Below are 26,549 nucleotides of genomic sequence, written 5' to 3'. Positions count from 1 at the left end.
CCTCTGCCTTGTGTCTGTCTCTGTCCAGGATTTCATGCCAATCTCACTGCCTAACACTTGTTCCAACTCCAGCTCCTGGAAACTCTTAGTCCAGGACTCTCCTCTGGCCACTAAACCTCCTTTTGTGTAACTGCTTTACAATACAACAGAAGTTCAGAAACAGGCTTTTGGCCCAAAGAATACTATAACCCACATAATGTTCTTCACAACTCTGGATAGGATTCCTGCATGACATCTTCAACTCTTTCAATGGAGAGTTTTATCCTGGGTGTTCATTACAATATAGAAAAGGAATAAAGCATCAGTCTGATACTTTTTGGGCCACAGCAATGAAAAACAAACTAATCTAAGGGACAAGAGAATTAGTAGTAAATTTTGTGAAATTACTTCCATTGCCATATTTGATGTACTGACCATAGAAGTCATTCAACCTTCAGATGCAAACAGCAAGAGGGAGCTCTAGCTAAAGAATCTCCATTCACTGGAAATAGATACAGTCTTTTACTTTATGTCCTTGTTGCAGATCTTTAACTGCCGAGAGATGAGACCATTACATACTTCCAACTTCAAACAAACTACCCCATTCAAAGTGCACAAAGATACATTCCAGCATGGTGTGTAGGTATATTATTATTTTTATTTGTATTACCATAGAATCTAAGAGCTCTACTCAAGGACCAGGTCCCCATTGTGATAGGTGCTGTATGTAGCATTCTAGCATGCACGTACTCAACCAGACTAGATTCAGTGGCAGTGGACTATCAAAACACCGGTTAGGTATTATATAAATCCATCCCTCATTAGATTGCAAGGCTAAGGACTTTCAGATAGATCAAGCATTAAAGCTGATACTTGGGATCTAAAGGAAACCCCCATTAATTTATGTAATATAAAATAATATTAGTTCTACAAAATAAACATTGCTTATCTTCCATTTGCAGGGTTTCCCTACTGGAGGTTGTGATCATTACAACCTCTGAAGCACTTGGGCAGGTACAGTCTCTAGGGTAAAAATCACAGAGCAAGCCTTGATTCTTAGATGCCTAATATTGTCAATAGACTATTGTTTTCTTTAACATCCAGTTATGTGTTCAAAATATATTTCTGGTGTAGGATACCCCAAAACTAAAAGGTAGATGCTCCAAGGATCCTTATTTTAGTATCACGACTACAAACCCTGAATTCCTACTCCACAAAATGGGCCAAATTCTGCAGTCCACCGTCGAACTGGCTAAAGTCCACAGAATTTGACTTTATATAAAAAGCTCAGTAATAGACTTTTAACCCTCTGAATCCACTTGCTCCTCACCAACATGAGGTAAATAAAGAATTTTATCAATGGGGAGAAGGAGTGGAATACCTTTTATAGTTAAACAATAGACCATTGTGAATTGCTGTTGACTTTTTGTTACACCACCAATGCATTAGAGTTAGCTTGGTGCAGATTTATCTTTGCAGGATGACTTCACGGCCCATTTTTAGTTTTCTGCCACTTTCTCCCTGCTTCTGCTTCTGTACAAACTCTGTTCCCTTCCTCACCTCCCTTATCCTGTTTTACTCATGCATGTCATGCAGCTTCCCACTAACTTTCCCTCACTGACTGTTCTCGCTGAATCCTGCTTGAAAGTGGTTCTGTTGCTGTCACTGTATTTTCTGCAGATCTGTGCTTCTCCAGCTGGTCAATTCCAATCCTTATGGAACTTTATGTTTTCAACATTCCTCCCATGGTGCTGTTAAAACAAACATCTCCAAAAGTTAGAGCTGATTGGAAAACGTTGACCAAAACAAATTTTACAGAAAATGGACATTTTCAATCACTTTATTAAATTTTTACTATTTTTGACCCACAAAATAGAATCAGAAATCTGATTAAAAATACAAACAAATCTCATTTTTCCTGATTTTTCTTACCATCTCTACCTAAAAACTTCCACCTATTGTCTGAAAAGATTTCATATGTGCACTTGTTACATTTACAATACACAATTTTTAGCTAGATTCACACCTCAATACCAATTCATATTTGTCTGAACGGTTGGCTATATTCTATTCTGGGTATAGAATTTTTTTCCAGTGTTAATTAAGTGAACTCACTGCTTGTAAGCATGTGAATGACAAACCAGCATACCCCTGAGTAGCTGGGCATGGCATCACAGACTCTCCTTTAGCAACCCCTGCTGACAGCTATTCCTTCCTGCAGTGGTTGTTCTACCTTGGCCTCTCTTAGGCCTTTCCCACAGCCTTTTCCCAGGCTCCCAGTGTATCATCTCCACTCCCTCTAAGCCTCTTCCACCGTTTCACTGCAGGGGTACTTCACTCTTTCTGCCATACAACTGGTTCTGCTGAGAGAAGATCTCTCTGCTCGTCTGATTGGGTAGTCCCTGATTAGGCTGTAGTCATCCTGCTCCCTGCAGGACCCTCCACCAGCAAAGAAAATCCTGGATGGAGGATTTACTTTCTGCTGCTCCTTCCCAACTACCTTGTGCTCCCTATTGCATGCATGCCTTCCTTCACTGGGTCTCTGTCTGCAACTCAGCTCCCTGACTTCAAACAGGCCTTTCTCACTGAGTGAGAAGCACAGATCTGCTCTCCTTCCTGGTCAGGGCCTCACTTTTTTTTTTTCTTTTTTTAAAATGGCAAAGCAGACTTAACTGACTGATCTATAGCTGCCATCAAGTATAATAGTTCTTCACCATGTGCTATCAAATTGTGCACCTCCAACAAAAGATTGCGATCCCCATGCTAGTCATATTTCACCATTAAAAGTTCATTAAAAATTGCATGAATATGGTCCATTGACAGATTGCTAATATACAAATATTTTTCCACTGCCCTTTCTATAATTTTCATTGCACATCACAATCAGGGGAAAAAATCAAACAATTTATCACCTCTATCATCATTTCAATAAACCTTTATTTCACTACTAGTATATCATCACCTATTCTTTCTGCAGTGTTTATCATCTTCTTTAGAGAGTGAGGCTTTGTCCACAGTTCCCCTTTTCCTGTGCTGATTTTCTCTTCTTTCTCCTCCTGGCGTTTTGAAAGTCTCCTTTCAGCTTCTGCTTAAGATATGTTATTAACAATTTTTGTCTTTTGTATCTCCTTAACTTGTCTTGGTGCAACACAAATTCTTATATGTCAGACTATGATTACCACCCCAGTTACTACACTTGACCTCTGCCCCTTCTATGCAATTGTCACAGGAATGTTCTCCTGCACATTTACCACATCTCATTTTCAATTAGTACATGGCCATAATGTTAGCACTATAACACCCTGGGGGAAGGGGGATGTAGGTTTTAAATCCAAATGTAACGGGTTGGAATACAGAAACCCCCTTAGGAGCTGCCGCCCAATGTGCCAAGACTACTTCTGTCCCTGCTTTCCCTGTCTTGCTGAGCCAGACACACCCGTCTGCTCCAGCACAGACCCAGGGTCTGAATTACTCACCCCAAAGCTGCAGGCTTGACTGAAAGTAGCTCACAGAAGTGTTCCTGTTTTTAACACTCAGATGTCCAACTCCCAATGGAGGCTAAACCCAAATAAATCTGTTTTCCCCTGCATAAAGCTTATACAAGGTAAACTCATAATTGTTCACCCTCTATAACACTGATAGAGAGATATGCACAGCTGTTTGCTCCCCCAGGTACTAATACATACTCTGAGTTAATTAACAATTAAAAAATGATTTTATTAAATACAGAAAGTAGGATTTAAGTGGTTCCAAGTAGTAACATATAGAACAAAGTAAGTCACCAAGCAAAATTAAATAAAACACGCAAATCTATGTCTAATCAAACTGAATACAGATAATCTCACCCTTAGACGGGGCCGGCTCCAGCATTTTTGCTGCCCCAAGTGGCAAAAAAAAAAAAAAAAAAAGCTGCGATCTGTAGCTGCTCTACTGTGCCGCTTCATTCTTCAGCGCAATTTGGTGGCTGCTCCTTCCCTCTGAGAGGAACTGAGGGACCCGCTGCCGAAGACCCGCACATGCCGCCCCCTTCCATGGGCTGCCCCAAGCACCAGCTTGCTGTGCTGGTGCCTGGAGCCAGCCATTCCCTTAGAGATGCATCAGTAAGTTTTTTCCTCAAACTGGACACCTTCCAGGCCTGGGCACAATTCTTTCCCCTGGTACAGCTCTTGTTCCAGCTCAGGTGGTAGCTAGGGGATTCTTCATGATGGCTCCTCCTCCTTTGTTCTGTTCTGCCCATGTATATAATCTTTTGTGTAAGGCAGGAATCCTTTGTCCCTCTCTGGATTCCCACCCCTCCCTCTCAATGGAAAGACACCAGGTTAAAGATGAATTTCAGTTCAGGTGACATGATCACATGTCACTGGAAGACTTCATTGCCCACTTGACAGCATACACTTCCAGGTAAAACAGAGCCATCTGCAGTCAACTGTCCTGGTTGATGGGAGTCATCAAAATTCCATACCACCATTAATGGCCCACACTTCACATCATTACAATAGGCCCTCAGAGTTATATTTCTAGTTTCAGATACAAGAGTGGTACATTTATACAAATAGGATGACCACACTCAGTAGATTATAAACTTGGTAATAATACTTTACAAGAGACCTCTTGCATAAAAGCATATTCCAGTTACATTATATTCACTCATTAGCATATATTTATAAAATCATATAGAGCTGCAACGTCACACCAGGTATTAATTTCTCAGCTGAAATCCATCCCTAAATGTAATCAGCACTGCTGTTGATGGTTTGCTTTCTCCTCCTCCTTTACTGATTAGTCACTTACTTACTTACTAACACTTCATATTTTCCTGTGCTTTTTTGTTATCTGATCATTGGTCAGTTCTATTGGCACTTCATATATAACCTCTTTTGTTTCACTCAAATATTTTGGTCGCTGCAACTTAGTTTAACTTTCCCAGCGCCATTTAGTTTTTAGCTGTTTATCAGCCTTGCTCTTTGATGTTACGTTCAACTAGAACATCCCCATCTGACCCCTCCTGGCTCTTAGTATATCCCAAGGTGAACATCACCTCATCTTATTTCTTTGGCTAGGGATCTTACAATTGTAACATTTCCATTTATTTTCTTCCTCCACTTTGCGTTTTTGGCTGATATAATCATCTGATTCTTCCTCTACTCTTTTCTTTCCCCTCTCCCTACTTTGTATCCATGCTTCCTCTCCAATAGACTCTTCTTCAGTTTCTAGAGTGACTTCATTTGGGGTCAGAAAATTTTCCCTCTCACCTCTCCAGGCAAACCCAGCCCAGTCCAAGGCCTAATTGAGCCAGGTTCAGCCCTTTTAACTTCTCCCTCCAGGCTTTACACCTAATGCAGGTGTACTAGTCAGTCAAAGCCGACGGCACTAACAGGTTCTCATTAACTCCATCACACTGCTGTAAAGAGGAACATATTCTCTCTCCCCAAAGCCCAGAATCTGATTCTATTAGTGGTAATAGCAGTCATGCACACCCACACCCTTAAATACTAATAAAAAATCTTAATTTGTGATTGCAGGAAGTTTAAAATGACATTACTTCATTTTACACATTCTTGTGATCTGATTTACTGAAACTCGGACATTTACCGAAACTCAGACATTTTCCAGCAAATGGGAACTAGCTTAAAATGCATCCAATGAAGTGGGTATTCACCCATGAAAGCTCATGTTCCAATACATCTGTTAGTCTATAAGGTGCCACAGGACTCTTTGCTGCTCTTAAAATTAGAAAGGAGGAGGAAAAAACAAGGCCTAAAGTTTTAAAGATGATTTTTTTCCCTGACAGTTTAATATAATATTTTATTTTGCTAAAAGATGAATGAATCACATACTATTGTAACCACCCTGTAAGCAACACTGAGGGATTTTTCACCAGACTGAATATTACCCAAGAAACCTCTATCATATTCATTCTGTAAAGCCTCAGACAGCAGAACAACAGGGTTCATCAAAAATACAGCGGCAGCCTCAAATAAACAACTTCACAGAAGTGGACTACTCAGAAAAGGCCAGATCTCCTAAGCATGCTGACCACCTTCCACTTCAAGGTAAGCAGAGAGTAGTCAGCACCTTGGAAGAGGCATTCAGCACTGCATATGATTGGGCCTTACAACATTACCAATATACTATACATAGTAATTGTTTGTTAGCTAATCTGGATTTATTCAGCACATAGGAGTGTTTTCTGGCCTTATGTAGGCTGTTAGTTCTGTCTTAATAAATACTTAAATTTAAGAATTGCTAACATGTTTATTAGAGGGAATTTTGCTGAAATTTTTATTTTATTTTATTTTATTTACAGGACCATTCTCCAAAAATCAAAGTTACATCCATATTATTATCCTTACCATACAAATATTTTTTTTATGTACTGTTAAGGTTGCTTTCTCAAAGATTGTTGAAAAACAAAAACATTTTCATGAAAATTGTTAGTTTTTGTTTTAAGCATTCAAAACTCATTGGAGGTTTTAAAGCATTTGTTCATTAATTTCATTTAATAAAATTACCTAATATAGCAAAATGTTATAGAAATGGTTTCTGAAGTCTTTCATTTAACAAAACAAGGATTTCAACAACACTTTTAAATATTTTTAAAAGCACAACAACATTTTATGAGTTTTCAACAATGGTGACAACTTTTTTGCAAAAAAAACCCCAAACCCACAAAAACCCTACTCTTCAAAAAAGGCCATTTTGATCAAAACTCAGTTCAGTATTTCTTTGAAATATTATCCATCACTACTCCATACACTGCACCTCAGATATTCATCATGTACACAGCAAGGTGTTATCTTCTTATAACCCTCCCTTCTTGTGTCCACTTCCCCTCTTCCCCGGGGTGTAATCTCAGAACTGGAAATTATGCTTATATTACCATTAGAATTAACTGAACAATTTCTGATAACTTAGTTGGCATATTTTGTCTTTCCCCTCCTGTGCATTCACTATTCACACTTGTTTACAGGCTATTTTATGCAAGTCTATTTCCTCCTCTGGATTTCTTATGTACCGCTCTTGAAGAGATTTTTTTTAAGTGTATTTCATATTCACTGTGTGATTGTCCCATAAACCGTTTAGTATTCTTTTGTTCCCTGGCTGGATAAATAGCAGTGCCTGGACAAACCGCAGGTGTTTGATTCTCTCAGAAAAAGGGTAGAGAAGCACTATAGCATACAAATGAGATACCACCTATGCAAGAGGGCTTGCGCTAAGCAGCTCTAGGGAATTTCAGGACATGTTCATAAACTTTTTCTTTTTTCCTCACAGTAGAGCATTTTGTTACATGAGTGTACCTCAGATATAGAAATACCCGGGCTTCTTCCTGACTGAGCTATAGAGAAAGTCCACAATATTTATTGGCTATTTAGCAGACTTTATATTTAATGTTTCTCTCTTCAAATTAACTATATCTGTGTAAGTGTATATGGTTCTATTTGTGAAGTGTGCAGTCACCACTCTTTGTCACACTCACTTGTCGAAGGGAGCGGTCATGTACTCTTGTGCATCTCATTTATGGGTCCCCAAACCTGTGTTTCTTGTGAAATGCTGTGCAGGATTTTTTATATATATTTTTTAATAATAGACATGGGCTTCAGGATGCATGATCAGGTGCATTTCAGAAATACCTAATGGCCTCATTTTCAAAGTGAGCCTCCATTTTTTGCAGAAACCATTTTGCACCTGTAATGAGTTAAATCCACATTTAATTAATATTTAATTGGACAGTTCCCCACCAAAGATCCACCAGCTGGACACAAATCTGCACATTAGAGCCACCTAAGATGTGCACTGCAAGGATCATTCCTGAGGGGCAAAGAGGTTATGGTCAGTGACCATGGCCTGAAACAGTGCAAGAACATGCGGCTGCAGTGATGAGACACCAGAGCAGTTCAACCATCAAAAGAGCGTGGGAGAGTCGTCCTTCCACTGATCCCTTCCTGTCAAGTGCTGGATCAAGTACACACACAAGAAGAGTTATTGAACCACAGAGATGGGACTTGGCCAGCATCCTGGGTTTCAGCTACCAGCATTCCTGACACCACTGCAACAAGATCCAGCAACCATCCAACTGGAGGGCCAGCTCCTCACAATGTAACATATTAGGTCTAAAGAGAAACCAGAACCACAAAAATGCTCTTTTGAGACATTGCATCTCCTAGATGCAATTCAGAGTAAATAGTTCATCAGCTCATATTATCTCACTCTTCCTGAAACTTTACTCTCCCTCCTCATTTCAATAAACAGTGCCATGAGAAAAAAGGGAAGAAAAGCTTCTAGCAGATCTGTAGTGGTGAACCAAGCAAGAAGCACTGGGGATTTAACAGAGATATTTATTGTAGCTCACTGAACATTTCCAGAAACAACTGCTTGTGGAAGGGCGACAGCTCCCTCTTCTGGGCATTTGATGCCCTGCACAGTCTTTTTTAAAGTAAACTGAATCGAGAGCATATTCTTGTAGGTGACTCAAGGAACAGGCTATCAGTATTTGGGGGGGAAAAAAAGACCAAATTAGGTGTCATTAAAGACTTCAAACTTCACTACAGAAGAGTACTGTGACTATTGTCACTTTCCCCTAATAATTCTAAGGGGGCCATTGGAGGTGTTTTTGGCCTAGTCTGATAAACAGCTTTCATCCTCAAGGAAATCTAAACTCTCTCTAAACTATTCAGATAAGAAGCACCCTGAAAAGTACATGACCCCAGCAGTTTATAGATACAGAAAATCAGTGGCTAAATACTATGAACTGCATGAAAAACCTAAAAGATCTGAATGGACTGTTAACAGGCCTTCAGATTAAAGTGGATTCTCATTGTTTGCACACCTATGACAGTGAAGCTAGCATATTACAGCTGTATTTTTCTTTCATATTCTTCACAGAAAGGAGAGGGAGTTAAATTTAACACGTGCAACCCATCACACAAAAAATAGAGAGGGGGAAAAGGGCAAAAGAAAGCGCCAAACAGAAAGGTAAGACATTGCATCTGCATTACACCAAATAACTTCTTTCAGCAGCTTTACATAAACAAGGCTCCTTTCCGGATACAGGAAAAGGACATTATGGTGGGACATCTGTTTCAAGTCAGTGTTCACTACAGATATAAAGGGTATGTTTTCCTGGGTGCTATATGCATGTGAAATATTATATTCTTTTATAATATGATCCACCCATTATCCCCTTGTCTAATGGACACTGAATGCATTCTCTCCCGCGCCCTTCCATGAAATAAAAAAGGACCAATCTGGTTCCATTCCAAAAAGATACAGAGCCTAATTCTCCTCCTTACACCGATGTCACAAGCAGCAGTAACTATACAGAAGTTAGCAGAATGAATGGGGTATAAGTGAAAGAGAGCTTTAATGGGAGCAGAGTTAGACAAATGTTGAGCACTTTTGAAAGTCTACCTTTTAGTCTCAGAATATGAAGTATTTGTAAACCTCACAGGAAATGAAGATTCTGAAGCAACTTTGGGATTAATACTTCATATAAACCTTTTGAAGTGATTAGGAGTTCTTATAACTAATGGCTGAAAGTTCCCATAAAACCACCTAATGTTTGAAACAATTACCTCTATAAAATAAAGTTTTAAGTTCTGAAATAAGTTCAGTCGCATAGTTGTTAGCCAGGTGCAGGCGCTCAGATAAAATAAATTGTTGCCCATGCACAGCATCATCCTTCGCTACTATACTGGAGAAGAAAATGTATTTCAGTTTTCTGTTTTGTTATTGTTGGAAATGCCTTCTGTCATGTGCAGAGTGTGCCATAGCATGCCAGCCCTGTAGCCAAGTCCTGCAAATCCACCAGGGCTTCTATGATTTCTGACCATGATTTTTAAGACCTTTTTTGAAGGACAGTCTGGTTAGCTCAGGACACATATTCAGTTGCTCACCCCACACAGGAATGACTGTAGCATAGTCACCCCATGGCACTGAGTCTACAATATGCAGTGTCCCTGTAGGGTCTGGGTTTGATTGAAGACATTTATTTACATGCTATTGCCATGCTTCTGACTTTAATTTTCACAGGCTGTGTTCCTCAGAAAAACCTGGTACAACCTTTCCTTGAAAATGTCCTGAATTGTGCAATGTTATGCCTCACTGCACACCAGGAGGCAGATACAGAACTGATCAATGGGCTGCTCAAAGAACTTAACTGGATGAAAGGGATTTCCCCAGCCTATTTCTCACCTATTGTTTATAGCACTATTGTTTACAGCAGGAGTATGCTGTAATTGTAAATGTTTTCCAGGTCCTTCAACAATTATATGTTGTCACTTCCTCACTGGGAAGTGTGCTTTCCTCTCTTTTCCCTGACCATACACATGGGAGAAGAAAACACTGAATTAATTTAATCATATCTCTGCCAGAAGCTGGCATCTGCTGGTGCACAACAGTGTTTTCAGCTCAAGCCTTTCCCATGCTGCCAAAACCTGATATCTGATCTGTACTAGTAGAGGAAGCTCCTGGAACCTGATGCAAGAATGTAGTCACTCTGTATTAGGTTGCTAGATCCCTGCATCAAGCAGCAGAGTAAAATACTGGTAATTGAAGATGGCAGATGGATTCACGAGGGGTTAATGAGTCTCTAGAGCAGAGAGAATTAGGGGCTGGACAGATGTGGTTCTGCAGGGTAATGCTAAGGCAGTCCAGCACACACAGAAAATTTAGACAGAGGTTTATAACTTGTTTGTCCAGCCTCTTCTTAAAAACCTCCAATGCTGGTGATTCCACAACCTCCATTGGAAAGCCTATTCCAATACTTGACTCATGCTGGAGGCTTGGTCAAACTATGGCCGTGCAGAAGCATCGCCAGGGTTTTTGCCGCCCTAGGCAGCAGCGCTCCTCCTCTGAGCATTCGGCGGCAGGTGGTCCTTCTGCTCTGTGTCTTTGGGGCACTTTGGCAGCAGGTCCTGGAGCGAGTGAAGGACCTGCCTCTGAATTTCCGCCAAAGATCTGGAGCAGAAGGACCCCCCACCACCGAATTTCCACCAAGGTGGCAAAATGCTGCCCCGCAAATCCTGCCGCCCTAGGTGACCGCCTAGGGTCACCTAATGGAAGCGCCGGCCTTGTGGCCATGGCCCTTCTCTTCCTTGTCACTCTCCTATTCCAATATGTTCATCCTCTCAGGGAGAGGTATTCCATGTTGCATCATGCGATGGAGTAATACCCAGCATGAAGGAATATGCTATTGACTCCACATGAACCAAGAAGGGGTCAATGAGAGACTATGGGGTCAAACATCCCTATCCCACTAGTCCTGAAAGAGGCATAAATCCTGAAGGGAGGCTTAAAAGGGGGAAATTCCAGCTCAGTATTGGCTGTCTGTAAAAGGGAGATAACCTCCCATGCTAGCTCCTTGAGAAGAGGCTTGGCTGGGGCCTGGATCTGTTCAAAAACTGCTAGATGCCAGATCCTCTGAGGAGTAGGTAGGGCCAGCACCAGGGTTACCACCTGGCTAGTATTTGACTAGATTTTTTATTTTAATCTGCCAGGGTTTTTTTACGTAGGTTTAAAGGTTTGCATTATTGTCAGAAGACCAGATGTCCCAATTTTATAGGGACAGTCCCAATTTTTGGGTCTTTTTCTTATATAGACTCCTATTATACCCCTATCCTCCACCCCCGTCCCGATTTTTTACATTTGCTCTCTGGTCATCCTAGGGATATCTGATGTTAAAAGTTTCTGTGTCCAGCTAAAGATTCTACAGTGTTCCCACTTCCGCAGTTTAAGTGATAACAGATCAAAACTGTTGAAAATTCAGAAGCTGTCTGCTCACCAACATGAAAGCACACCGCGCATGTGTGAGAAAGGGAGTCTGAGTCACACGAGAGTGAGGAGATGTGAGAGGCATAGTAAATAATGGAAGATCAGGGGATGGCGTGAGTAATCCTACTCCAACCCCCAAAATAAAAAGCTCACATCAGAAACTGCACATTGAATGACAACTGCCTAAACAAAACAGACTACAAAGGCTGGCTCATCAAATGCCCATTGCACAATTTGTCAAGCGTCTTTACGGTAACATATGATGGAATCAATACTGTTCGGAAACATTCAACTGGAAAAAAACACCAAACAATGGTTCAGAATGCAAAACAGAACACGTGCATATCTACAGTTTTCTCACAGGGAAACAGAGTTAAAGGCGACACTGTGGCTGCAAGGGAATTGGCCTACATCTTTCATGGAGTGAAGCACAACTACAGTTTTTTGTCAATGGACTGTGGCACCAAATTAGCTACATGGCTACATGTTGATCCTGCTGTGGCAAATCAAATGAAGCAGGGAAGAACAAAAATCATAAGACTAGTTGAGAATGTGCTCAATCTGCTTTTCTGTGGAAAGAGCAGTCAAAAAGCTAAAAGAAAGCAGTTCTCCCTTCGCAGTTGCTACTGATGCTTCAAATAAAGGAAGCCGGAAGTTTTGTCCATTGGCAGCTCATTTTTTTGACATTGAAAGAGAAAAACAATGTCCTTTTGGATTTTTAGAAAAGAACTAGATGAGCAATGGGAGTTGATTTCAGGAGGTGTAATTAATGCCATAAACAAGTTTGGGTTGGACCTGAGAAATGTCAGTGCTTACGGTGCCAATAACGCATCTGTGAATTATGGTAAGAATTGTTCTGTGTTTGCTAAACTGGAAGCTGTTGAACCACCGATGATCTAAGCTAACTGCAACTATCCTGTTTTAAACAATGCAGGAAAAACTTCATGAAAGCCCTCCGCTCTGATGTGGAAGATTTGGTTTTGAAGATTTTCAATGAGTTTTCACGCAGTGCAAAAAAAAGCAGAACATCTCAAATCCTGCTTTCAATTTGTGGAGCACGACTATCAGACAATGCTTTTGCATGTGCCCGCTCCCTTGTTAAGCCTCTTTACCACAGTTGAAAGGCTTCTGTAGAACTGGTAAGCTATTAAGGTGGATTTCCTGGAGCTTGGGGAATTGGACTGTGATGGGCTGATTTGGAGATTCATTGGAAATCAGGAGCATGAGTTAAGTGAGAAATTGACACTTTCCAAGTGCTACATTTATTTTGGGTATTCTGTCATGTCCATCATTTAGAAGTTATTCTCCATTCTTGAAAAGGATTCTATGAATGCCACAAAACTTTTCAATCTGATGATGGATGTCAGAAGCCAGTTGATTGAAAAAGCAAAGGATGAGTTTTTCAGTTACCAGATGAACAGAGCTTTGCTGGACTTGCCAAGAGAAGCCCAGGAAAAGTTCAGAAATGAAGGAAAGACTATGTACAATCGAGCAGTAGCTTATCTGGAGAGATGGTTTTCTTTTGAAGTCACTTTCATTTAAGTCACTTTCATACCTAAACATCAAGAAATTGCCAGCATTTGATGACTTAATGAAACTGCAAGACCTTTTGAAATTGAGTGCTGCTATTGTCATGGACGGGGATGATTTGTACAGGGAATTCTGTCTCTTACGCACCAGTGCCTGCAGTCTTGCCAGACCTACTAATAAGTAGTGTGCATTTTTCAGGACAGTGGAAGCCCCAAACATCTTGAAAATTGTCAAGTTTTCTGTGCCTGGAGTAATGCATTCATGGAGTGAGTTTTCAGTTTGATCGAAAACCTTAGGACTGACGAGAGGAATCACCGAGGTATTGGTGTGGTCAAAAGTGAGCTTTGTATTAGATGCAATCTCAGCTATTCCTGTCTGGAATTCTATGATGTTTCCCAGTAAAAATAAGAAATGGAAAAAATCAAACAGCAAATATAAATTCAAGAAATAGACTCAGTGGATTTTCTTTATGTATAAAGTTTCAAAATGTTCACATTCAAGTATATACAGTAGGTAAAATATAGAATCAATGCAGTTTGGGAAAGAATAATCTCAGTGAAGATGGACACAAATAAAATAGCTTGGAGAAACACAACCAACATAAGAAAATGATGTTATCAATCTTATCTATGTGTGTTATCTCTCTAAACACTATAAGTGGCTGTTGAAAAGGCGATTGCCTTGTGGTTGGGGTTGCAGCAGGCTTGCGCTGTTTGGTGGGGGATGCCAGTTTTTTTCAAATTTCCAAGGTGGTAACCCTAGCTGGCATGGGACTTTTAATTTTCTTTGTTTCCTGTGGTTAACATGTTTTCCATTTGGAAAAGGAGATTTGAGTTTGTGGCCCTCTCTGAGCCCTGCTTAAGGTTGGAGTACAACCACAGTAACCAGTGGCCGACTGCAATACATCTGTGTTGATTTGACCCTAACAGAGCCCTCATAGTAATTTGTCATAAGACTTGAAGCAACATGGTTACACGGAGGTGTTAAAGAACTGAATCATGGGCCAGATTCATTCTGCTTGATGCATTATTGTGACCTAACCCCATGTGACCTAGCCCTAATCAAATTCTGCAAAAATTAAGTTTTAATACAGTTTTTTAGCCCTCAGTTACAAAGATGTTCCTTTCACATTCAAAAGTTTAAACAAATATAATGTTTCCTTCTAAAGTCTGAACACATTCAGAAACAGAAGTGTGAATTACCTTCCCCCAACCACTAGTCTTACTGGATGTTAACTCTGAAGTCCAATGATAATGCTTCAACATCATTATTTAATTGGTGAACTGATTGGAGAAAGGGGTCAGAATGAAGCTCATTGGGTGGGCACAGGGATTTTGTGGAGGGAAAAGTGTAGAGGGAAGAAGAAACCATGGTGATCCTAAAGGCGAATGTTTTCCCACGGAATGATGCCAACTGTGACAATAACTACAAATTAAGTTACTACACAAGTGTCATAGTCTACCTTTAGTCTTAATCCAAAGCTTTCTATATCATTGGAAGATTTACTGGAGATCAAGGGGCAGTGTGTTGTCTTAAGTTTTTAGCTCAAACCATGGACCATAGTTTAAAATGTAGGCCTTCTTCACAAAATGTTTTTGACACCTGTGCCCTAAATTCACAAGGAAATTAAAATGCAGCACAGAGGCTGCTCAAGCAGACCAGAATTACAGGAGGTCTGTACAACAAAGAGGGCTACAAATCAAGAAAAAGAAGCAATCTGGCTAAATGGCAAAGATCAAAAGGTTCTTTGTACAGCTCAGATCTCTGAAATCCAGCACTAGCAACATAAAAAGGCAGATAAAATAAGATTTGGATTAAATAGGCCAAGAAGATATTTTAAGAGCATATAGTCAAGTCAGAAAAAGATAGTTCTTTGAATATATCACCGTGAAGATTAAGATAAGCAAAGCAGGGGAAGGTCAAAGATTCATTGTTGAGAAATAGAGACCAGTCATGGTCAGTGTTTCATACAAAGTGTACTGCTGGCTGAAATGTAATCTACATAGATCAGCCTATTTAAAAAAAGCAATAGTGTTGAAAATATTGTTTTTACTGAAAGAATCCCCTATATTGGCCACTAGTGCATGAACTTTTCATATATCATTCACAAGTGATGGCACAGAATACAGAGCTAATTTTACACTTGCGGTTTGGTTCCACTTTACTGGATTTTGTTATAATTGCTCTGGTTTGAGAATGAAGTGACTGATGAAGTGGCACATGATTCCCATGTCAACATGAAGCCTCTACAAACAGGGGTGCGGTCTCTTAAATACGCACATCATAATATGGTGTCCTATTATTTACATCTGACAAGACATCTCCATTGTTTTGATTGGCCATCAACAATCAAGAAATAGGCACGTTTCCAATAGCTTCCCTTTCCAAACTCCAGCTGAGACATCAGAAACTGTGGCAATGCAAAGCAGAAGTAAAGAGTCCCATACATACAATAGTCAATTGCTCTAGAAAGAATAATCATGGGAGCAATTACTGCTAAAGAAACAATAGTAGATTTTCTGGAAGTAAGTTATTATTTAAATCTTTTCCATCTTTTTGTGTCTGTTATTCTGAGCTATATAACACATCAATATGTGGAGAGTTTGTGGCAATAACATACGGGTTGCATTTTAAAGGGTATTATTCTCCCATTGCTACACATGCACATCTCATATTGATATCTGATAAGTTAATGTGAACACCTAAGGGAAGTCCAAAAAATGCTAGGACTAAGGATGATTGAAGAATCCCACAGTAACTGGTATAGCTCAGTGGTCTAGGTCTACTGCAAAAGTTTGAGAATAGGAACATTCATGTCTGCATTTATCGCAGAAGAGTGAAGACTGGCACTCTGATTCAATGCTTATCTTATGCCCAGGGAAGAGGTGAGCCCCTCCAAGTGTAAAGTCTTCACATGGGAACACTCTAGCAAAACAGAACCCAAACCACAGCGCTATATAGTCCCAGAAGAATTACAGTTTGGCCCTAAATTGTTAGGCTGAGCATTCTGTGTAACAACTGGGTTGTATTAGAGATAGGCTACCTCAGCCAGTGTGCTGACACTACTGGTTTTGAACAGTGTTTAACAGTGGATCATCCACAGACATCCCTAGGTATGTGCTTTGCCCATCTTAATTTTTTGAATGAGAGGTTTGGCACTTCAGACATTACAAAAAATCAGCTGATCAAAAGATAAACTTTATAACTCATAATGAGAATTACTGGACACACAGTAAGATGCCCAAGACCCAGGAACACATAGGCAGAGCAAAGATAGCAAGTACCGGGTGGTGTTTTTGCCCATGAATCTGTTTGCTAAACATGTCAAGAGTTTTCTCAAGTTATAACACCACATAGCAGCCACTAGCTGTGATTCAACACATGTGCAGGAATCCTGTAATGACAGTGAATATCAGGCTAAATGGCTGCTGATCAGCAGGTCATCAAGCACCTCTGGCCCTACACCCTCTCGGTTCCTTCTTGCCAGCAACTCCGACAGAGGGGCAGGAGGGCGGGTAATGGAATGGACATGAGCAACACATCTCGAAGAACAACAGTTAAAAAAGGTAGGTAACCGTTTTTTCTTCTTCGAGTGCTTGCTCATGTCAATTCCATTCTAGGCGACTCACAAGCAGTAACCTTGGAGGTGGGCTCAGAGTTCACAGTCGTATGGCTTGCAGCACTGCTCTGCTAAAGCCAGCATGATCTCGGGCTTGCTGAGTGAGCGCATAATGAGACATAAACCTATGGATAAATGACCAGGTAGCGGCCCTGCAGATATCGTGAATCAGCACCTGGGCCAGGAAGGGTGCTGACAAAGCTTGTGCTCTAGTCGAGTGGACAGTCATGGTTGCCGCTGGAGGACCTTTGCCAAGTCATAGCAGTAATGGATAACAGATACAGGCTGTGACTCAGGATGAAATCCTCTGTGCAAACGCTGGGTGACCTTTCATCCTGTCTGCCACTGCAATGAACTGTGTTGATTTACAGAACGGCTTGGTCCTGTTCATGTAAAAGGCAAGTACTGTCCTGACATCCGGGGCGCACAATTTGCATTCCTCTTCTGATTTCTGAGGCTTCGGGAAGAAGACAGGTAAGTATATGTCTTGGCTGGTATGAAACTGTGAAACTCCTTGGGCAGCAATGTTGGGTATGGCTGCAGCTAGACCTTGTACTTGTAGAACACCATATTTGGCAGCTCTGAAGTAAGCACCCTGATCTCAGAGACCATATGGGCAGATGTTATTGCAACCAGGAAATAAACTTTCCAGGAGAGGAGAAGAAGGGAACAGGAAGCTAGAGGCTCGAAGGCAGGGCCCATGAGCCGCTACAGCAGGATGCTTAGGTCCCAGAGAGGGACAGGATCCCTGACCTGTCGGTAGAAACTCTCCAGACCTTTCAAAAACTGGACTGTCACGTCATGAGTGAAGACCAACTGTTAGAAGAAAAAGGAGCAGGTTGACCCAGCGGCGGATTTGAATACGGGCTTCTTTATTGCGATACTTCTTCCCCTTGACCCAATTGTCGAGTAAGCCCTGGATTAGTTACATCACACTCTTTTTATTTAAGTTAGTATGTAAACACCTACATCCGCTACAACACCCCAAAACGCCTTATTAAGTAATAGAGACTTCCATACTATGATTATACCCACACCTATTGACTGATTACAGCACTACACATATTATAACACATCTTTACCTTGAAAATACATTTCTTTACAATGATTGTTGCTACAAGTTCCCCTAATCAGCAGTTCTCAGGGAAGAGAGGAAGGAGCCATGATCCAGGGCTCGTTTATGTAGCTGGGAAAGAAGGGAGGGGGAGATAACACTTCTTTATGCAAAGGGTACAACCACATTCTTTATGCAGCTGCAACGTTTATTTATTCCCAACAAGTTGAAGGGGAGGGCGAGGGATGACACTTATCTATCAAGCGAAGAAGCAGTGCCTGCTTGTGACTCTACTCCCTAATACCATACCAGCACACCAGCAGTCTCCCGGTCTCTACTTAAGCCTTACATATCCCAATACCAACCTGCCCTGGAACGGGGCGTGGAAGGCTGAAATAGCAGCCAAGTGGACTTTGATCAATGATAAGGACAACTCTTGGAGCATGAGGTGCAGAATACAGTCCAGGATGGCCTGCATTGCAGTGATGCCTGCTCAGCCCGGATATCCTGGTCCGAGGCCCAGCACATGAACCTCTTCCATTTGGCCAGATAGGTTGCTCTGGTGGAGAGCTTTCTGCTACCCAACAAGACCTGTTGGACTCAGACCAAGTATTCCCATTCTTCTTAATTTAGCCCTCCAGAAACAACATTGTCAAGTGCAGCACTGCCAGGTTTGAGTGTAGAAGACTGCCATAGTTCTAGAGCAACAGGTCCAGCCAGAGAGGCAACTGCAGCAGGGCGGCTACTGAAAGGTCCATCAGCATGCTGAACCAGTGCTGCCGAGGCCATGCATGCAGGGGCTATCAGGATCACCTTTGCCTTGTCCTGTTTGATCTTCATAAGGACCTTATGGATTAGCGGCACCGGCGGGAAGGAATACCTCAGAGCCCCCATGTCATAAACAGATAGCTAAGGGTTAATGTCTCTTTCACCTGAAAAAAAAGTAACCTGAAGCACCTGACCAGAGGACCAATCAGGAAACAGGATTTTTTTCAACTCTGGATGGAGGGAAGTTTGTGTCTGAGTTTTTTGTCTTCTGTCTGCCTGAATCTCTCTCAGCTTTGAGAAGTGATTTCTATTTCCTGCTTTCTAATCTTCTGTTTCCAAGTTGTGAGTACAGAGATCATAAAAACAATAAGGGTTATTGTTTTTCTTTTGTATTTACATGTCTATAGTTGCTGGAGTGCTTTGATTTGTATTCTTTTTGAATAAGGCTGTTTATTCATATTTCTTTTAAGCAATTGACCCTGTATTTGTCACCTTGATACAGAGAGACCATTTTTATGTATTTTTCTTTTTTTTTATATAAAGCTTTCTTTTTTAAGACCTGTTGGAGTTTTCTTTAGTGGGGAACTCCAGGGAATTGAGTCTGTACTCACCAGGGAATTGGTGGGAGGAAGAAGTCAGGGGGAAACCTGTGTGTGTTAGATGTACTAGCCTGACTTTGCATTCCCTCTGGGTGAGGGGGGAAGAGAGATTGACTCTCGGTAATTCTGTTCTCCAGGCTGGGAACGGGGAGGGTGGAATCCCTCTGTTTAGATTCACGGAGGCTGCTTCTGTGTATCTCTCCAGGAACACTTGGAGGGGGGAAGGGAAAAGGTTTATTTCCCTTTGTTGTGAGACTCAAAGGATTTGGGTCTGGGGGTCCCCAGGGAAGGTTTTTGGGGGGACCAGAGTGCCCCAAAACACTCTAATTTTTTGGGTGGTGGCAGCAGTACCAGGTCCAAGCTGGTAACTAAGCTTGGAGGTTTTCATGCTAACCCCCATATTTTGGATGCTAAAGTCCAAATCTGGGACTAGGTTATTGACACCCCATCCACAGGAGCAGAAAGGCATCCAACAGGAATGTCCAATGCCCGGAATGAGTAGAACACGTGGCATTTCCTGTTCTGACAGGATGTGAAGAGGTCCACCTGGGGAATCCCCCACTTTCAGGCCAGTGGTCTGAAGCCAGGAACTGTGCCTCATGACCACCGCCGGCACAACCACCCTAGCTGCCAAATTGGCTGCATCCCACGCCATTTGGAGGGAGCACCTTGCAGTCGGACGTACCCTCCTCCACCAGGGCTCCGAATTCCTGGGATGAGTCCTGGGGCAGTAAGTCCTTGAACCTACAGAGGGACTCCCATAAGCTGAAGTTACACTTCCTCAAGCGAGCCTGGTGGTTGGCCACCTGGAACGGAAGGCTGATCATTGAATAAATCTTTCTTCCAAAAAAGATCCAGCCTCTTGGAATCTTTATTCTTGGGGTTCAAACTGGTTTTTGCCTGTCCTTCTCATTGGCTGCCAGGACAACCAGCAAGCCTGGATGAGGGTCGGTATACAAATATTCAAACCACTTGGCCAGGATGAAATACTTTTGCTCAGCCCTTGTAGAGGTGGGAGGGATGGAAAGAGGAGTTTGCCAAAGGGTTTTGCAATTTTTAGGATCCCATCATGCACTGGTGGCACAACACAGGTGGAGGTAGAGGCCAAGAGCACATTAAACAGGATGTCTGCCTGTTTGGCCATCTCTTCCACTTCCAAGCCCAAGTTTGTAGCCACCCTATGAAGCAGGACCTGATGCTAGACACAGGGTACCTGGGTGAAGCAGGTCTGGGGAAAGGCAGAGGAGCTGGGGAAGCTCCTGCCTGGAAAGCCCCATACTGAGGCCTAGAAGAAGCCCAAGGGGTAGGCAAAGGCAGCAGGTCCAAACCCACCCTTGCCAGTGATGAGTGGCTGATACTGCAGTCTGCCCCTGTGAACGAGGGCTAGAGGAGACTGGGCAGTAGCCAAACTGAGGCAAAGTGGGGATAGTGGGTTGGGGGTTCCCCAGGGAGGGGAGACCCAGATTGATGGGGGACTGCCACAGAGCAGCATCCCAGTTAAAGGTGCACCAGAGTCCAGGGAGGGACACGGGGGCCAGAGGACAGGTGGATCACCGGCCTGCAGAGGGCACTCCTGGGTCAAAGAGCTAATTCCCAAGGACGACCAGCAGGAGATGCCACAGGGGTAAGTCTGTGCCATGCTACACTGGGTCACAGGGGGAGGCCCTGAGGGATCATCTCCTATGGGGGAAGAGGGTTTTGGGGTGAGTGCTTGCTCCTCTACACCGGCTTCCGAGTGCACCTCAGGCACCAAGCTCTGTGCCACCGGTTGCTGCTCTGAGGTGGCGGTCGAGGAACGGACTGATGGAGGCATCGGCATCTCAGGAATGCCCCACACGCTCCAGTAGGGCCATTGTACCAGCCACTGGCCTTGCTGCCATGATGACATCACGGAGGTCAATAAAGCCTCAGGTGCCCGATCGTGCCAGTGCTCTCACTGAAGGGCTGAATTCCCTTTCCAAACCAGAGGAACAATTTTCTGGTGACCACAGAGGGGCCGCTGAAGCTTGATGGCTAACAGTTGCCACGGGACACCAGTGCCTCGAGGAGGAGGATCAGGGCCGGGGCTGGGAGGAATCGGTACCATGACAGAGACCATTCCCACTGTCTGAGAGATGGAGATCTGTGCTGAGGAAATGGCAAGCAGGAGGATGATCACTGCTGGCAATATGGTGACTGGTGCCTTCCTCCAGGTGACCTGCACTGAGAGGGCAGAGACTATGAGTGCAGTGCCGATGATGTAGGAGTCCCACAGAAGACAAAGACCTGGGGCATAGAGATGGAGACCGCAGTCTCATCTCCAGAGACCGGCGTCATTTGCCCACGCTCTGGGGGTCTTTACGGCTGGCTTGCCCTCACCAGGAGCCTTTGCCGTGACCTGTGACACACACAGTGCAAGCGACACTGGTAGAGGCCTCTGCTCTCTGGGCACTGGGAGAGCCTGAGAAGGTGTTAGCACTGCCACCAGTCTGGGTCCCTACCCTGGAGTCGGTGGTGGATCTCTTCAGGGGGTGAGGGGCACAGTCTGGCTGGAAGGCTCGGATGCTGGGCGGAGAGTAGTTTCCATGGGGAGGGCCCTCAAAAGGATGTCACACTCTTTCAGAGTTCTGGGACCAAAGTTCTTACAGATGCGACACTTGTCCTTCACATGCAATTCCCCCAAGCATTTGAGGCAGCTGCTATGGGGGTCACGAACAGGCACAGGCCTGTTAAGTTAGAGCAGGGCTTAAAACCCGGAGACTGGGGCATGCCCTACCTGGGGCAGAATCCCTACTAGGACTCCATAACTAACTACACTACCTAAACTACTTACTAACTACTGTAAACAAACTATTTACAAGGCCTTAAGGCTCAAAGACCAAAGTAGAAGAACCACTAGTCCTTGGGAGGCAAGGGAAAGGTGCTTACGGGTAGTAAGAAGGAACTGAGAGGGCATAGGGCCGGTGGCACCTACTATGCCAGTGCATGAGTGCGGCACTCAAGAGAGCACCAGAGCTGACCCTATGGATACCACTAAGGCAAAAATCTCCAACGACTGTGCACATGGGCGCACGCACACCTAGAATGGAACTGACATGAGCAAGCACTCAAAGAACAAGGGATGTTAGAATGAAAGCCTTATGTAATCATTTATATGTGAAATGCTTTAGCTACTTTACTTTTTTGGATCTTTAATACAAGTTTAAAAAGATGTTTAATGGTGTGCTTGCCCTGGTACTAAGCAGGCTGAGCTCTCTGTATACCCAAGCTGAACCTTGTTTAAAACCATTTAATGTTGGACAGTGATAGGATCATGTTTACATCTTTGACTCTTTGGACCAATTTTTTTCATCAAAATTAATACACCACTTTGAGTGGACATTCCCCCCCACGTCATCATGAAATCATGCAATTATGCCAGTCTCAGTGATTTCCACAAGACCTAGAGGACTGCGTGGTTCAAAAAACAAGACTAGGTACACCTGCTAAGCAGCTGGCAATCCATTAGCACATACCCTTGCTGCATCATATCAAAACCAAAGGACAGGCGTGCAAATGCAATGGTGCTCAGCAGATTGATAAATATAATGAACTACACCTTTGCAATTCCCCTTTCTCCCCCCCAGTCCCAGGAGAGCAGTGTGGAAGAAATAAATGGAGACTGTGCTATCCCATAATGAAAGAAATGCAGATAGACTAAAGTGGATGAGTTAATGTTTATTTTTCACAAGAATCAGCAAGTCAATGAGAATTCCCCTGCCCTACAAGAGAGGATTGTGAGGAAGGCAGAGACTCCAGCAAAGTATAACAGTAACCAAGTTTCCCTCCTTCTCCAGTCCCAAGAGCCTTCCACTCTCTTGCCATGTGACAACAGCCAGAGGCGGCACCTGCCTCCTCGTCTGGCAGTCTGAGGAGATGTAGCAGCTCAAGTTCCCGAAGAAATAGTTCTCTAAAGGAACACAGCTACAGGCAGTGGCTCAGACTGCAGGACTGTGAAACCAGAGCTGTGGTCCATACAGCAGACCCTCAGAGTTATGAACACCTTGGGAAGGGAGGATGTTCATAACTCTGAAATGTGCATAACTCTGAAGAAAACATTATGGTTGCTCTTTCAAAAGTTTACAGCTGAACATTGACTTAATACAACTTTGAAACTTTACTATGCAGAAGAAAAATGCTGCTTTTAACTACCTTCATTTAAATGAAACAAGCATAGAAACCATTTTCTTACTTGGTCACATCTTTTTTTAAAATGTTCCTCCCCTTTTTTTTTTTATCAGTTTATGTTTGACACAATACCGTATTGTATTTGGTTTTTTGGCGTTTTTTTGGTCTCTGCTGCTGCCTAATTGCTTACTTCCTGTTCCAAATGAGGCGTGTGGTTGACTGGTCAGTTCATAACTCCAGTGTTCATAACTCTGAGGTTCTACTGTAAACGGAAGCAGTGGACCTCTGTCTAGAACAGTTTTGGGACATTCTTCCCATGAAGATTACACGTTGAGTTTGCTGGAAAAAGCTGTATAGGAGACTGGACTATATAGCAGCACAGTAGCCTGGAAAAGAAAAATTACCAATGTCTCATCAGCAAGCTAGAGCTGAAGGCCAGGGAATTGAACTGACAAAGGAATAAAATGCAGAGACTCACAGCTGAGCTCTGGAGCACCTGTTTTCCACATATTGATGCTGTTGATGGGCTCTCAACAGCCTTGCACCACAAAAGAGGCTTATATGCAGAAACTTGGTAATTGTGGATGGCTTCAGAAATTAAAAGATTGTCCTCTTATGGAGAGAGATTTTTTTCTGAGTATGCAGAGACTAGTGGCCTTAAAGTTTGCCTACAGGCCAAAGTTCCCAAAGGTTGTGTTTATCTGTTCAAACCTAGGATATGCCCATACTCTAGCTGAAGGCTATCTAGTAAAAATCGGACCTTCTGCAAACCACCCCACTAATGGATTCCTTATTGCCTATGTTTGTGGGGGACAGGTGACTTATCCCATAGTCACAGTCCTCATGAAAAGACGTCAGTTAGTAGGAAGAATTTGGATTGGGGCCCAAAAATCTCTTGACTTGTGATTATAGAAAGGGATTGGAAGCATATCTGTTCCCATGAGTCAGTTATAACACCTCCTCTTGCTCCTGCCCTACCAGACAAGCCCCACCTAATAAACTCTAAGGTATTTCCTGCCATACCGTCAGATCTTTGAGGGGCCATCCTGGGCCTGCAGATACAGAAATCAGTGAGAAAAGCTGGGATAATGCAAAGCAGACTAAAGAAAAATGCGATAGGGCATGCTTGGGGAACCCTAATCAGGGAGAAGGCCCCTTCTAGGCAAGGATTAGAAAATTAGGCTCTCAGAGCAGGTGTAGACTCTTCTCCCCCCCCCAACCATAACAGCAGACATCTTAACAAATGCCTTTGATCCATTGGCTAAGCTGTGATCCAGTGAAGCTCTTGATGAATTAACTGCCAACTGGCTGCTGTAAATGGGAAATCACTCAAGAAGGACATGGTTACAGCAGGACTTGCTTTATTGGGTAGAGACTTTTCCCACAATTTAATCCAAACTGTGCTTATGGTAGCGTAACTCAAACTCAAACTTCTGCTACACTTGGAAAGTAATGATCTAGTCCACTGACACATTACCTAAACTACCAGGGGGTAAGTATTTTAAACATTGACCCATCAATTTGGTTAGTCATAACACATCTTGAAGTTAATTCAACTCCCTGACCATGAATTAGTTTACTTGCAGGTACTGAACAGCTCTAACTGCAAACACTTTAAAGAGATTAAATATCAATACGCTGGATTTGTACTCCCCATGTAAGAAAGCTTAATGTTGCTTCTCTGAGCTTAGTGCCTAAATAAATAACCTGATTTAGAAGTGACAGTCTAAAGATTTGAGGCAAACTGAGTACGGAGGTGTCTTGACATGAACATAGTTCGGGTCAGTTTATAATTAGTTTGTGTTTGAATCTGACCTTAAAACAATCTGTGACTCCAAAAGCCTCTCAGTACCAACTGGCAGGAGTCCTACTCTACTGCAACTACTCTCAAGTCTGACTTACTCACTGCACCTTACACACAGTATTTGTCTGTAAAGAGTGTAATGAAATCTGGTGACAAACCAGTCATTAATATCATTGCATGTTGTATATAGAGATGGTGTGTAAAGAGTTTAGATTCATAGATTCTAGGACTGGAAGGGATCTCGAGGGGTCATAGAGTCCTCATGGCAGGACCAAATACTGTCTTGACCATCCCGGATAGACATTTATCTAACCTACTATTAAATATCTCCAGAGATGGAGATTCCACAACCTCCCTAGGCAATTTATACCAGTGTTTAACTACCCTGACAGTTAGGAACTTTTTCCTAATGTCCAACCTAAACCTTCCTTGCTGCAGTTTAAGCCCATTGCTTCTTGTTCTATCCGTAGAGGCTAAGGTGAACAAGTTTTCTCTCTCCTCCTGATGACACCCTTTTAGATACCTGAAAATTGCTATCATGTCCTCTCTCAGTCTTCTCTTTTCCAAATTAAACAAACTCAATTCTTTCAGCCTTCCTTCATAGGTCATGTTCTCAAGACTTTTAATCATTCTTGTTGCTCTTCTCTAGATCCTCTCCAATTTCTCCACATCTTTCATGAAATGCGGTGCCCAGAACTGGACACAATACTCCAGTTGATGCCTAACCAGTGAAGAATAGAGTGAAAGAATGACTTCTCATGTCTTGCTCACAACAGACCTGTTAATGCATCCCAGAATCATGTTCGCTTTTTTTGCAACAGCATCACACTGTTGACTCATATTTAGCTTGTGGTCCACTATATCCCTAGATCCCTAGATCCCTTTCTGCCATACTCCTTCCTAGATAGTGTCTTCCCATTCTATATGTGTGAAACTGATTGTTCCTTCCTAAATGGAGCACTTTGCATTTGTCTTTGTTAAACTTCATCCTGTTTACCTCAGATCATTTCTCCAATTATGACCTTATCCTCCAAAGCAGTTGCAATCCCTCCCAGTTTGGTATCATCTGCAAACTTAATAAGCATACTTTCTATGCCAATATCGAAGTAGTTGATGAAGATACTGAACAGAGTCAGTCCCAAAACAGACCCCTGCAGAACCCCACTTGTTATACCTTTCCAGCAGGATTGGGAACCATTAATAACTACTCTCTGAGTATGGTTATCCAGCCAGTTATGCAGCCACCTTATAGTAGCCCCATCTAAGTTGTATTTGCCTAGT

The 26,549-nt window shown here is 42.6% G+C and overlaps 1 long non-coding RNA gene across 2 annotated transcripts in view; it reads right to left on the bottom strand.

The window, feature by feature from the left end:
* Positions 1-675: 675 nt before the first annotated feature.
* Positions 676-26,549, bottom strand: part of LOC115645985 — a 73,868-nt gene continuing 47,994 nt past the window's right edge. For both annotated transcript variants that reach the window (XR_003998890.1, XR_003998891.1), the window contains exons 4-5: positions 2,942-3,067; positions 676-1,730 (exon numbers count right to left, since the gene is read on the bottom strand). This is a non-coding gene — a long non-coding RNA (uncharacterized LOC115645985). The remainder of the gene's footprint in view (positions 1,731-2,941; positions 3,068-26,549) is intronic.

This window comes from Gopherus evgoodei, chromosome 2, assembly GCF_007399415.2.
Source record: "Gopherus evgoodei ecotype Sinaloan lineage chromosome 2, rGopEvg1_v1.p, whole genome shotgun sequence".
NCBI classification, from domain to species: Eukaryota; Metazoa; Chordata; order Testudines; family Testudinidae; genus Gopherus; species Gopherus evgoodei.
The sequence above is the reverse complement of the archived record's forward strand: the minus strand, read 5'-3'. Positions and strand labels throughout refer to the sequence as shown.